The sequence below is a fragment of the Bos grunniens genome, chromosome 11 (genome assembly GCF_055505025.1).
Source record: "Bos grunniens cultivar Pamir isolate PY7600 chromosome 11, Bosgru_T2T1.0, whole genome shotgun sequence".
Lineage (NCBI taxonomy): Eukaryota > Metazoa > Chordata > Mammalia > Artiodactyla > Bovidae > Bos > Bos grunniens.
The window spans coordinates 15,258,158-15,272,627 of NC_141175.1; the positions used below are offsets into that span (position 1 = coordinate 15,258,158).

General features: G+C 55.2%; 1 protein-coding gene and 1 long non-coding RNA gene across 14 annotated transcripts in view; both read right to left on the reverse strand.

Moving 5' to 3' along the window:
• The window catches only part of DAB2IP (DAB2 interacting protein), a 212,583-nt gene that overhangs the window by 93,594 nt on the left and 104,519 nt on the right, over positions 1-14,470 (reverse strand). The gene's annotated exons all lie outside the window — the stretch shown is intronic.
• Positions 10,178-13,962, reverse strand: LOC147362649 (uncharacterized). The gene is made up of 3 exons (XR_015136379.1): positions 13,839-13,962; positions 13,623-13,743; positions 10,178-13,335 (listed from the first exon to the last, which is right to left on the reverse strand). It is a non-coding gene; the product is annotated as an uncharacterized LOC147362649 (long non-coding RNA).

Consider the following 14,470-nt stretch of genomic DNA (forward strand, 5'->3'; position numbering starts at 1 on the left):
CAGATGCCTCTGATGGGGAATCTTCGTGAGGACATGTGCTTCAGAATTCAGGAAGTTTGGGGTTTTCAAGTGGGTAAGCAGAGGCTCAGAGAATTTAAGCTGCTTGCAGAGAGTAGCAGAGCTGTTAGGTGGATGAGCTGGGACAGTAATCAGGAAAGATCTAGCCTCTAGGAGTGCAGGGCAGGGATTCCCTTACACATACATGCATGCTACACACACACACACACACTCAAGTGTCAAAGGCCAGAACAGAAGTTGACTGCTCAGCCCCTCCTCCCTACACCCAAGGCACTATGCTGGGCCTGGGAAAGGGAGGAAAGGAGGGAAGGTGGGCTTCTCCCTGAGTGCAGGGCTGTCACCTGCGGCTCACAGGTGAGGATCTGGAGGTTCAGAGAGGGGAGCCTCGCCCACTCCCATCCTCATGGGTGCATCCATCCCTACCCAGGAGGCAGCATCTGGCAGGGCGGGGGTGGGGGGGTGGTATATGGGTTTGCATTCCAGCAACAGCGCTTGGGCACCTGGGAGTCACGGGTCACCACTGGACTCTCAGCCCACTTCTCACCTGAATGTAAAGCACTCAGCACCACGCATAGCACATAGTAGGTGCTCGAGCAGCCCCCGACTTCATCATCTATTTGGTCCTGCATCCTGAAGGTAAGCTTTCATCACCTTCTCCCCTTTAACAAACCAACTCCGAGTCACTGCCAATGGGTGGGTGGGCCTGACCTGTGACAGTGCTCAGGATGGAGGCAGAAGCCCATGGTGTCCCCTAGCCCACGCCCAGCTTCTCCCTTGTGGCCATATCAAACAGAGATCCTTCAAAGGGGGAGGCCATCTGAACAGGCAGGTCTCTCCATTTCTTTCTGAGGCTCTGTGCAAATGCCAAAAACTCTCCTAAACAGGAAAGGGAGGGGACAATTCCACCTAGACATTGCCATCTCTCTGTGCCCCAGATGAGGAGACATGCTCCCGGAGGCTGGCAGGCAGACCTGATGCTCTGGCAGGCTGAAAGGAGCACCTCACTCTCTCCACCTGACTACAGGCTCCAGGGAGGGGTGGGGGTGGTTAAGAAGTTCTGCTTCCAAGATAACAGGGAGACAGCCAGGAGGGCCCACAGCTGGCAGCCAGGCCAACGCCCACATGACACAGAGAGTCACCTGAGACCCAGAGAGCAGGGGGACTTTCCCAGAGTCACCGAGCAGGGCAGTGGCAGAACCACGGTCCAACCGAGGTTCCCCTTTCTCCTTGCCCAGTGCTCTTGCATCATCAGCATGCTTCAGAACCGTCCAGCTCCCTGGGTTTCCTCTTTCCAGGCCTCAGTCTTCCCATCTGTACTACGAGGGCCTGGGTTGGGTGATCACCATGCTCCTTTCTAGAGCTGACATTTGACGATTCTCTGAAGCTAGAGCAGCTGCCTTCCACAGCTGGGCTCTCCCATGCTTGGCACTAGCAGCGCCAGCAAATTCTGTGGCTTTGCCCCAATCCTTCAGATGCACAATTCCTCCTGCCCTCTTTCCTGGCTCTGGGGGCTCTGCCCTCAGCAAGCTGCCAGGCCTTCCTGGCCGCCTCCCCTGGGAACTGCTGCTGCTGCTGCTAAGTTGCTTCAGTCGTGTCCGACTCTGTGCGACCCCAGAGATGGCAGCCCACCAGGCTCCCCCGTCCCTGGGATTCTTCAGGCAAGAACACTGGAGTGGGTTGCCATTTCCTTCGCCAATGCATGAAAGTGAAAAGTGAAAGTGAAGTCGCTCAGCCGTGTCCAACTCTTTTCGACCCCATGGACTGTATCATACGAGGCTCCTCTGTCCATGGGATTTTCCAGGCAAGAGTACTGGAGTGGGTGCCATCGCCTTCTCTGACCCCTGGGAACTACACACCATCAAAGAGGGTCCCAGTTGGGGAATGACTCAGTAATGGGGGAATGTCAGACACTGTGACAGGTGAAAGCAGAGAGGAATTTTAAGGCAGGATCAAGTTAGTGCCTTCCCGGTGGCCACCTACTCACAGGCCACCCTGTGCCCATAGAACCCTCCCTAAGCCCGTGCCAGTGCTCCTTTGAATATAAGTCCTCCACATTCCACCCTACCCAGAGAAAGCAGTCTACTCAAGTCAGCCAAAGAGAACCAATTCGCGGGCCGTGAGAACCAGGACGGGACTGGAGCCTGACACTCAAGGACCACTCTTGCATTAAATTGCCCAGAGGGACTTCCCTGGTGGTCCAGTGGTTGAGAATCCACCTTGCAATACAGGGGACACAGGTTCAATCCCTGGTTGAGGAACTAAGATCCCGTATGCTGGGGGGCAATGAAGACCCGACATAGTCAAATAAATAAATAAATATTTAAAAAAAAAAACAGTGTCTGGATAACTATACTCAAACATGTTCTCCCAGAGAAACATGCTGTGCTCAGTCGCCCAGTCATGTCCGACTCTTTGCGACCCCATGGAGATTGTAGCCCGCCAGGCTCCCCTGTCCATGGAATTCTCCAGGCAAGAATACTGGAGTGGGTAGTTGTTCCCTTCTCCAGGAGATCTTCCCAACCCAGGTCTCCCGCATGGAAGGTGGATTCTTTACCGTCTGAGCTACCAGGGAAGCCCAGGAGAAATACCCAGGGCCAGAAACACACCCAAGTTTAAGGACATGCACAGAGCATATGGTGGGGAACATGGTCACAAAGAAATGCATGTATGAACAGAACAGGTCTCCCCGACACCACCAGATATACACACAAATGCATGTGCACACCAACCAACACACACACAAATACACACTACCATGAAACACACAAGTAAACATACAAATATACTGGGACAGGCTCACACATTGACACACATGCTCAGCTGTCATCAGGCACGCGTAGAGTTACACTGACACCCAGGCCAAACCCACCAGCCCACGTGCACTCACGAGGGTGGCCAGGTAAGCACAAAGAGCCAGGAGCCCAGACCTTGGGCCCGAGGGGAGAAACTGGCTCCCTGTAGAGGTCTCCACAATCAGGCGGGTATCATTTTGTGGCGGTCTCTGAGGACGACCTACTTGCTTCTCTCGCACCCTGATAACTGCCTTCATGGTTCCCTGAACGTATGGTTTCTGGGTGCCTTGAGGCCTGGCAGGTTGTTCTACAGGATGACACCCCTACCCAGAGCTGGAGACCCCTGCCCCAAACATCTCTCCCTCTGTCCATCACCGCACCTGAAACACCGCCATGACACAGCTGTTTAGGGCTAAGGAATCCCTGGGTGAAACGCAAGTACTTTCCCTCCCCCTCCCCCAAGAGGCATGGTAGCAGCGTGTTCCCCCAGTTAACATCGTGGGCCCTAGGCCAGTGACCTCACTGCCCTAGCCTATTTCCTCTTCTGTAGAACGGGAAAGATAGTAGCCACCCCACAGGTTGTTGGAATGAGTCAATGGGATCATGCATGGAAAGAACTCAGCCCATTTCCCGGCACATGGCAGAAATATTAGCTCCTGTCATCAGACTGTCACTGTCGTTGTTTTTATTGCTCAGACTTTGTTCAGCTCCCAGGGGCCAGCCCAGCGATTAGCCAGAAGGAAACATAGGGCAGCAGCTCACAGAGCAATCTCTAGGACCCAGAGCTCCTGTGATGGAGAAGGGGGCTGGTCCACTTCCCTGCACCCCAATAAAAGCTGGCTCTCTGCCCTCAAAGGCCCCTCCGTCCAGCTGGAGAGGTGGCCCAGGCCATTCCTAGGCACCCACAGGAGCCTCCTGGCTGCTTTGGCCGCCTCCAACCCTGCCACCCTCCCCCTGTTCATTCTCCAAGAGCATCCAGAGGGACCCTTCGAAAAACAGATGAGATCATGCCGCGGACCAGCTGCACTTCCTTCCACAGTTCCCCAGGGCTCCTGGGGTGAAGGCCTAGCTGCCTGGTGAGGCCCGAGGCCCCTCAGGATCTCCCCCTGCTCGGATCCCAGGGGCTTCAGCGGTGCTCCTGCCACAGGGCCTTGGCACAGGCTGTTGCCACTGCCCAGAACAGAGGCCCCCTCTGCCCAGTGGGCCCTGCACACCCTTCAGTCTCTTCTCAGGGGCCTCCCCGATGCCCTCACATTGAACGAGATCTCCCTGCAGACCGATCACAGTTGTAGTTATACGTCTGTTTCAGACTTCCCTCCCCTACAGAATTATGGGGGCCATCGTGGCCTGGGTCCCCAGTGCTGGACACCTGGCAGGTATTCAATATATACTTCCTGAATGAATGAACAAGTATTTATGATATAAAAGAAAAAAGAGAAAGGCAGATAGAGAATGTGCTCTGAGAGGCTTTTTAAGGGAGTCCACTTGGGGTCAATATGAGTGGACTTGCTGGAGGAGGCAGCTTTTGAGGGCATAATAGTAACACTGAAGGTGAGGCAGCAGTTGGGCTTGCTGAGATCATCTGGGGGCAGAGCAGCCATATAAGGGGTATTCCAGGCAGAATCCCAGTACAGGCAACAGAGCTGAGGTAGGACAGCAGCAGGTCTGACTGGCTTCGAAGGCCCTGGCGTGATCACAGGTCTTCTGACCTCCAAGTTACACATCCCCTCCCCAATGCAGAGGATGCCCAGGTCGAGGGGGGCCCTTAGAAACCCTGAGAGTATAGAGGAGGGGGTGTGCAGTTGGGAAGGTGGGAGGGGGAAATGAGGACATCAGAGAGGCCATCCCAGTACCTGCCAGTGCCCAGGACTGAGCGACGTCAGTGACCAGAGACCAGACACTCATTCCTACCGTCTCAAGCAAGACCGTGATAACCCAGAGCAGCCAGGAGTGACTCACTGCCCCATGAGCCCACCCCAGAGATCTGGACGGCCATATACACTTCATCAGCTCTTTAAGCCCTCAGCCAGCCCTGACCTCCGGGCGAGTCCAGCTCGAGGCCACATGGCTTCAGTAAAACCAGCTCCCTCTGGGAGCCACACCCCTGCAGCAGGCTCTCTACTCTCTCCCTCTGCATCCCTACCGGCCCCGTCACTGAGGCCCTGGCACCAGGCCAGTCTTCCTGGGGTGACTCACTGCTTTTCCCCATCAGCACGTCTCTGTCCTGTGCTCTGTGTGCTCTGTGTGAGAGAATGCTCTCAACAGAGGCTTCCTGGCAGGAGTAGCAAGAAAACCATGCGCAGAGACAAGAAATCTGGATTCAAAACCCCGCTCTGTAATTAACGGTAACAAGAACTATTCCAATGCATTAATAAGAGTAAGCCAGATGCATTTATTAAGCTCTGTCGCAGCTTCAGGCACTATATCAAAGCTTTACATGACTTACCCTAATTCTCATAGCCCAGTGTGCAGATAATAAAATGGGGGCTCAGAGATATTAAGCTACTTGCACAAGATTGCACAGCCAGGAAGTGGCAGAGCTGGGTTCCACCCAGGTAGTCTGCCCCAGAGCTCAAGTCCTTCCATCATTCCATTACTGCAGTATGAGGCTCTAAGCAAGCAACTTAGCCTCTCTGTGACTCAGTTTCCCTATCTGTAAAATGAGGAGATGGCCTAGCTGATCTCTAAATCCCTTTCCAGCTTAGGCATGCCATCTTTCCCCTCCCTGGTGACCCATTTGCAAGGGGGGCCTTCTGGAGACAACAGCTTGCCTGAAGGAAGGATGCTCATGGTGGAAGTTCAGGCCCTGCTGGGCCATAGGGAGCTTCTGTTGGGTAAGATGGCCTCACCCTGCCCCACTCCCAGGCACCTTGCTGGCCAGGGCTAGCCCTGGAGCATCAAGGCCAGGGAAAGGAGCTATCCTATTTCTCCCTGGACCACAAGCCACCAGGGAGTACCAGGACCCCAGGGTGCTCCCAAAGGCCACACAGCGGGAGGGGGAGGCAAGAAGCAGGGGGCAGCCCCATAAATCCACCTGAGTGAGCAGTGTGTTTAAAAGCACTTTTCACTACAGGATACAAAACGCACCATTTAGGGAGAGGATTTTATAGGCTATTTCTCTTTCTGGGTTGATTTACCATCTACAGGCCAGGCACACCTGGGCGCCTGCCCTTGAGGGATCATGGGAACCCATGCAGCGGAGGCAAGGTCAATTTCAAGGCAAGACTGCAGTGGTCCAGGTGGCCTGTCCTGATCCCCTTCCAAGTGGTTGGCCACTGGGCCTCGGAGACGTGGTGGACCATCAGGAGCCAGGGGTTGTTAGCTCACCCGCTCCCCTCACCCCACACTCACTCACTGGATGCATTCACTCCTCTCATCACTCACACATCTTCATCCCACCAGCCCCTCCGGTGTCTGCCACAGGTGAGGCCCTGCCCCCGTGCCCGGGGCTCAGAGAAATCAGAAATAGCCACTGCCCTTAAGAAAGTCAACACTCTCTCTGGTGGATGGTGAAGCCACAGCATCTGCGTTCGAGAGCCTGGGGTGGGGATGCCTGCAGGAACCACAGTGGGGGTGGGTATGGGGGAGGGAAGGAGCTTTCAAGGAAGAGAAATGGGGAGGAACCATGGGCAGAAGGGCCAACCTGCATAGAGGCACGGACCCTGGGACAGGCCTGGGGGCCTCGATGCCGGCGGGGAGCCAGATCACCCCTCCTGGCAGCCACTGATGGCGCTGGACGGGGGCAGGAACAATCATGGCTCGTTTTAGATGTTCCTTAAGCAATTCCACGAGAAAACTTACTCATCCCCCGGCAGGGCCTTGTGTCGGAAACAGATGTCATTGCCGCCACTTCCAAAGAGGGCCTCCTGGCTTGGGAACAATTCCCACCCGAAGACTCAGATATAATTATGTCTGTGATCCAACCCAAATGCCACTTGGTGTGACAGAGGCAATCACTTCATTTCTATATGGGGTTGGGAGGAGGTATCTGAGCTCTGGCCCCCCACTCCCCGTTTCCTGGGTTCCCTAAGAGAGGGGAAGGCTTTCAGGGGCCATATGTTGGGGTGGGAAGAGGGGAGCAGTTTCCTCCCACCCCAGGGTGTCTGCCCTGCTCACGTCCCTTCTGACATGGAGGGGTAGAGGGGGTGGCCAGAGCAGCTGCAGACGGGCGGGACATGATGAGATCAAATGCCAGCTCCATCCCTGATATGCTATGTGACCTGGGACAGCACACCTCCTCTCTCTGAGCCTCAGTGTTCTCATCTATAAGACGGAAGGACTAGCAAACTGGCCGGCAGAGACTGGGCTGTGTGTTGTGGGCCAGGCTCTGCAAGACCTTCATTGTCCAGGCTCACGAGCTGAGCAAGCTTCAGCAAGTCCTTCACTCTCTGTCTGCTTTGGTTTTGTCACTTAAAAAAAAAATGGGATTTGTGTTATGTGCCTCATGGTATCATCAGATGATACCCAGTGAGGGCTCAGGGGAAGGCCTGACCCAGAGGACTGCGTAAAACAGCCTTTATGACCACGCCCCCCTCCTTATGCAGACAGTAAGGAGCTGGGATTCACACCCAGGTGGACCGGACTTTGTCAGAGGACACCCATGATGGAGTGTCTATTAGTCCAGCCTGGTGACCACAGCGCAGACACACTGCACACCCATCTGCACATGGGACCCTCTTGCTGGAAGGCTGCCTGGGCCCCAGACCTTGCCCTCTCCATGTCCCTGATGAAGGTCCCCTTTCACAGGTCCTAAAGCTCTCTGGTCAACATAGTCCGGTCAGCTCAGCCAACGGTGCCAGACCCAGCTGCCCACGGGCACTCCTGTTTGGAGCTGTTCCGTCCAACCGGCAGGAGGCTCCGCAGGCTGTGTCGCTGGACCCCGTGGCCCCAAAGTGGGGGCCACACAAAACATCCCCAGACTTCCACTCTCCTTTGGGAGTTACTGCCCAGGCAGCTACTCGCTGCCCTCTGCTGCCCCCAACTGGGCAGAAGGTGCCCTGCGCGGACACCTCCGACTCCTTCCATCTGTACTCACCACCTGGGAATTTGGTCTCTGGTCTCTTGGGGACCCCTGCACCCTGCCCCCTCTCAACCTCCTGGTCTCAGAGCGGAGGCCTGGGAGCTCTGTGTGAACAATGTTGTTTCAGGAGGAGGCGTGGGGCAGGGAGGACCAGAGGCTCTAGGAAAGGGGTGGGGGCGGTGAGCCCCGCCTGCCAGCAATCGGGGCTTTCTGAGATTTGGTGTGAGATTGTTGGCTGAACAGCAGCCCTGAGAGCCAGGGGTTCCTGTGCCAGTTTACAGATGAAAAAAGAGAGGCTCAGAGTTGGAGACCTGGCCTGAGCGATCCCACAGAGGGAATCCGTGGGGCTAAGATTCAAATCCTACCCCTCCCAAGTAGACCTATGGGAAGAGTCAGTACTATGTCCCCAGGACGGAGGACCCCAGGAGGTAGGGGGAGGAGGGGGGCTCCTGGCGAAGAGAGGGAGAAAGACGCCCCCCAATAGCATCTCACTTGCCAATCACAGAGAGCCTGACACTCCACTGTGAGTGACTCAAACATCCAACTGATAAGTCTCCTTTTGTGCAAGGAACCTTTGACACAGGGACAGAGGGAGTCAGCCACTGACACCTTAGTGGGGACCAGTTTATCCAGCTCCTTGTTGCCCAACAGGCTCAAGTGCAGGACCTTACAGGGACGTCCTAGAAGTACTTCTGGAGGACCCCCGGGCATAAAGGGGTGGGGGGTGGGCAGAGGTTGTCCTTATTCCCCTCTCCATCATCCCACCCAAGCCAGCACCTCTTGCAATGAGGCAGCAGATTCCAGGTCTCCTTGAAGTGAGTTCTTCCTTCCAGCCCTGCCCTCAGGGACCCCTGCAAGGGCATTCTAAGCTCAGATGCTGAGGGCAGGGATGAGAAAAGCAGCTTGCTTGCTCCCCATCCTCTATCCCCCACTTCAGTCCTGGTCTCTGATGCTATTGGGGGGCATCTTTCTCCCTCTGTTCACCAGGAACCCCCGCACCCCCTATCTCCGTCCTAGGGACATAGTACTGACTCTTCCCATAGGTCTACTTGGGAGGGGTAGGATTTGAATCTTAGCCCCACGGCTTCCCTCTGTGCGATCGCTCAGGCCAGGTCTCCAACTCTGAGCCTCTCTTTTTTCGTCTGTAAACTGGCACAGGAATCCCTGGCCCTCAGAACTGCTGTTCTGCCAGGACTCCAGACTCTCTGGAAGGGGAGAGTGGGCAGAGACCAGGGGCTCCAGACTCTCTCAGCCGAGTCAGGTATGCTGCTCTGAAGGACACAAGCATTCCATCCAGATCTGCTCTGGCCAGTTCTGGCCCACCCTCACCTCCCTCTCTGGGGACTCCATACTCCTATTAATATGGCCTCCCATCCTGTTTGCTCTGTGAGCTGCAATAGATCTGCTGATCCTTGTTTTCCAGCCATGGCCTCACACTTTAGCCCCTCACATTGTTCCCTGTTCCCACTACCACTTGCTCAAGTATTTCCCATCTCTCAGCCTTCAGAGAGGCCGTCCTGGCTGCCAGTCCTTTCTCCTCACCTGCCCAGAAATGACTTCATGAAGCCCCAGTTAACCCTGCCTGTTAGGCAAGCAAACCCTGTATATCTGCAGGGAGAAACTACCTTTTACTCCTGCGTGTGTCAATGCCCCACACAGGCCCTGAAACATAGTTGAAAGTGTTAGTTGCTAAGTTGTGTCTGACTCTTTGCGACCCCGTGGACTATAGCCCACCAGGCTCCTCTGTCCATGGAGTTCTCCATGGAGTGGGTTGCTATTCCCTTCTTCAGGGGATCTTCCCAACCCAGGGATCAAACCCCGTCTCCTGCATTGCAGGCAGATTCTACCATCTGAGCCACCAGGGAAGTCCTGAAACATAGTTGGTGCTGGTTAAAAATTTATTAAAAGAAAGAAAAAAGGAAGGCAGCGAAGGGAGGGAGGAAAGTAAGTTAGTGCATACCCACAATAGGACTCGCAGACCAGAGCTTGACTCCCACCTCTACCACTCATGGGCTGGCGGACCCTGGGCCAGTCCCTTCTCCCTGAGACTTACTTTCCAGATCTGTAAAATGGATCTGATGAAACCGCCTTCTTGTTTATTAATGGGGCAGGCAGCCTCCCAACCCTACCAAATACCACAGCCTGTCCATAGTCCCAGGCCTCAGATGCTGGCCTGGCCTTGATTCAGAAAGCTTCAAACAGCCCCTGACCCCATACTCCCACCCTGCAGACTGTCCTGGCCAGCCCTGGCTACCCTGGGCTATCTTTGATGATGTTCCCATCTCCTGCATTCCTCCTGTAGGAAGGCAGACACAGACCAAACGGACACAGACCAAAATGATAGTAATTTGCCTTTGGGGTTTAAACAGTTTAATAACAATTAGGCTCCATGAAAGACATGGGAGGAGGAGGGTTGAGGATATGGGGCCTGCTCTCTCCACCAACCCTCTCATCTGCAGAACAATGGCCAGACACTGGGTTAGAAGACTCCAGCTCACCAGCTCACATGGCTCAAGAAAGCAAGGGACATCAGACTCACAGGCAAATTTCTGGTACCACGAGGTGCTGGGGCACCCAATCCGGGGTCCAGCACTCCTATCTGCCAGCCATGCTTTGTAGCTGACATCCCTCCACCAGTCTGGGGGCCGCAGACACAGACAGACGTGTCCCGTGTAAATATGCTTCAGCCTGGAGTGATGGAGAGAGGCCCAGCAGGTATTCCAGGCAAACCTACTTTCTCTGGGTCTCAGTTGCCCCATCTGTGCAGGGACAGAGCTGGCCCCTGTGATCTGGGGGTTTGACCAGCTTTTCTGTCCACGGGAGTTGCCTTAGCCAACAAAGGGCACTAATGGGGCAGACGGGCAGACCAGGAGGAGGTGCTGTGCTGATGAGCCCTTGGGGGCCTCCAAGGGTAGTCAGACGGGTAGTCAGATGCACAAAGTTCATTCCCTTCAGCCCCCTCCTCCCAGGAAACCTGACAGGGGCGGGGGAAGGGCCTGGCTGCAGGCAAGAGAGGGCAGGAGGGAGCAAGGCAGGAGGAACACAGGACAGGGGAATAGAGACACCCGGGCTCCATCCCACGCCCGGCTCCAGACTTGCTGTGTGACTTTAGGAAAGGACCCTCCCCTCTCTGGGCCTCAGACCCTGCTCTGTAGAAGGAAGGGTTGGATCAGATAATTTCCAACAGCCTTTCCACCATGGTGTTAAGGGGGGTCACGCACAATCCTGCATGTTTGTGGTCCTGTACCTGTTTCTCTGTATATGAGAAAGAAAGACAGCTGAAATGTGGGGATGGTTTGGAGAAACCTTGGTAAGAGGGGTGAGCAGGTGAGGAAACCTCAGATCCACATCCCAGAGATCTCCTGCCCTATCCACTCTCACTCATCATCCCCTCTGTCTCTTGTGTCTTGTAGGGAAAAGTCCAAAGCCCTTACCCACTCACTTTTCTCTCCAGGCTCCTCTCCGTCATATTTGCAACTCATTCAACATCATCTGATCACACAGAGCCTTTGGCTTGTTCCTATTTAGTTAGATCTCACTCTAACTGGAATACTCTTCTCCTTTTGCTCCCGACAAACTCCTATAGATCCCTCAAAGCCCAGCCCCAAAGATCCCTCCTTGAGAAATTCTTCCCCACCCTCGCCCACAAGAGGTAACTGCCCCTTGTTCTGGGTTCTCACAGCATCCCAGGCACACCAGCATCACCAGGCTTCAGGACCACCTGGGGTGCACACACTTGAGCATCCAGTAAAAGTGGGTGGTTGAAAGGAACCAAGACCCGCATCTCGAAGCATCTGCAATCAACTGGTACTGAGTTTATCTGCAGCTTCCACCAGCCCCCTGGGCCTTCCCCTCCCTGACACTTCTCCTCCAACTCGCAAAAAATAGCCCTGAGACCTAATTTCAGCTAAACCTTCAAACACAACTCTTCACTTTCAACTTCCCGAGGAGGAATCAATTGGCTGTCAAGTTTCCCAGCGCCTCTGCCACCTCCCACACCCAGGCCCTGCCAGCTCTCCTCAAGGTCGGTGGGAGAGATGGGGGCAGAGGAAGGAGGGAGGAAGGACCCAGCCCACACCAGGGGGAGGTGAGGTCTGCCCAGGGTGGTGGGCTGAAGGGACACATGGGGAGACCGGTAGCAGTCCTCATCTCCTTACCCTCCAATCACACCATGAATTCCTCACACATGGGGTGGCCAGTGAGCGGGGACAGCCTGCTGCTGCTGCTGAGGGTCCTGGGGCTTCGGGGTGAGGAGTAGGTCCACACAGAGCCCCTGGACCCAACCCAACAGCTTATGCAGATCCCAGTTTGCTGCCTGCCTGCTGTCCCTGCCTCTGACCCTCTCTCGTTTCCAGGATTCGCTGCTGAGAAGACAGAGCGGCGCTTGAACTCAGCCTCACCATCTCTTTAGTGTTAGTCGCTCACTCGTGGCCGACTCTTTGTGACCCCATGGACTGCAGCCCACCAGGCTCCACTGTCCATGAGATTTTCCAGACAAGGATACTGGAGTGGGTTTCCTTCTCCATCTCTTTGGAGCCCAAGTATTGGAGGCCAGTGATGGGCAGGAGGTCCATTTGGTCCCCTGTTCCCAGCTCCTTCCCCATCCTGCCCTCATCCAAGGCCCCACAGAGCTCTCAGGGTCCTGACTGGATGGCCAGCTGGCACTGGGTGACCTGGAGAAATGGCGCCCCCACCCCCAACTCCCCTTGTAGGGAGAAGGGAGTTGTACCAGGCAGGCGAAAGGTTCCATATCTTGCCTAGGTCACAATGCTGGCATGAGACTCGGTCCCAGGTCTGCTGACTTTACGGCTCATTCCCTTAGTACATCAAAGTGTTTAAGCACCTTTTGTATGGCCAAACTACAAAATCCACTCCCCCTCTTTTATAGAAGGGTAAACTGAGGCTCTCCCAGGGCCACATGATCTCCAAGAGACAGACATGCGAACAACACTGGGTCCCTGATCCCCTGTGGGGCGACTTTGGTCCTAGACTGACTCACAAAAGGGGTGAGGGCCAGCATGTGGGGTGCAAACAGCCCAGACTCAGGAGCGCTCCCAGGTGAGTGGTGCCCAGGTCAAGTCCAGCCCCTCCCCGGCCTCAGTTTGCACAGAGGAGGTAGAAAGAATGAGGCCTATAGATCCCGACATGGGTTCACCATTAAACTGCATCACTGCCAAAGGGCACTGCTGTGAGAGGTGGTGACATTTCATCACCCGGGTTTGAAATGGCAGCGAAGACGACAGTTACTCAAGTACATCCTGTGGCATCTCCCCTGCCTCCTCCAGGCAAAACCATGTTCCCCAGGTTCCCTTGGGGGCTACACAGAGCAGCAGTCATCGAGCACGAGGATGTGCCTGTGCGAGCAGGTGGGGTGAGTTCAGGTTGCAGGGAGAGGGTGTGCTTCCGGTCCTGCACAGGGTCGTGTCAAGTCCGTCTCTAAGGCCCAGGCCAGGTGCACCTCTGACCTTCCCCAAGGCACCCTGTCCTCCGCAGATCTTCACTGTTCTGGAGCCAAAAGAGGAAACACAGTTCAGCTTGTAGGTGGCTTCATCAGTAAAGAATCCACCTGCAATGCAGGAGACCCAGGTACTATCCCTGGGTCAAGAAGACCCCTTGGAGAAGGAAACGGCAACCCACTTCAGTATACCTGCCTGGGAAATCCCATGGGCAGAGGAGCCTGATGGGCTATAGTCACATGGGGTTGCAAAGAATTGGGCACAGCTTAGCAACTAAACCACCACCACCATCATTTCTATGGACTTCCCAGTTGGCACTAGTGGTAAAGAACCCACCTGCCAATGCAGGAGATGCAAGAGACATGGGTTCTATCCCTAGGTCAGGAAGATCCCTGGGAGGAGGGCACGGCAACTCAATCCAGTATTCTTGCCTGGAGAATCCCACGGACAGAGGAGCCTGGTGGTCCATGGGGTTGCAAAGAGTCAGACACGACTGAAGTGACACACACACACACATGCACGCACACGCACGCACAGGGGTTAGGCACCTACCATGGGTCAGACCTGGGCTGATGTGCACACATGAAGGTCCGGCAAGTCCTTCAAGAAAGAGCAGTCATTCCACACTTTACTGACGAGGACACGTGGCTCAGAAAGGATGAGCGACTAACGAGGTCACGTGGGTCACGCAAGAGCTGGAATTTGAACGCAGATCCCTACCTCCAAGCTTCCTCTTCAAACCCTCTCAGCTCCAAGCACCAGCCCAGGATAGAAACTCGACTCACGCCCCTTTCCTTAACTGCTGCACACAGAAAAGGACCAAGGCGCATATGCCCTGGTCCTGGAAAGGACACAAACAGTATATGCCCGGCAGTCCTGGTATCCGTGCCTGGCTCTGTCACACAGCAGCTGTGACACCCGACAAATGACTTCACCTCTCTGAGCCTCAGTCCCCTCATCCATGACATGCAGACACTAATGGTCCCTGCCCTCAGGGTTGCTGTGAGAAGTGGCTAAAGTGACGGCAGAACACACTTGCCATCCTGCAGACCCTAAGCTCACGGGATGAAGAGTCTGGGGGCCCAGTGGCTCAGAAGGCTGGTGCTGGCTCTGGCTCTGAGCCACAGGAGTTTTCCATACCAGGAAACACAGTGAAGATGCCACGACAGGAAAGAAGCCAAGCC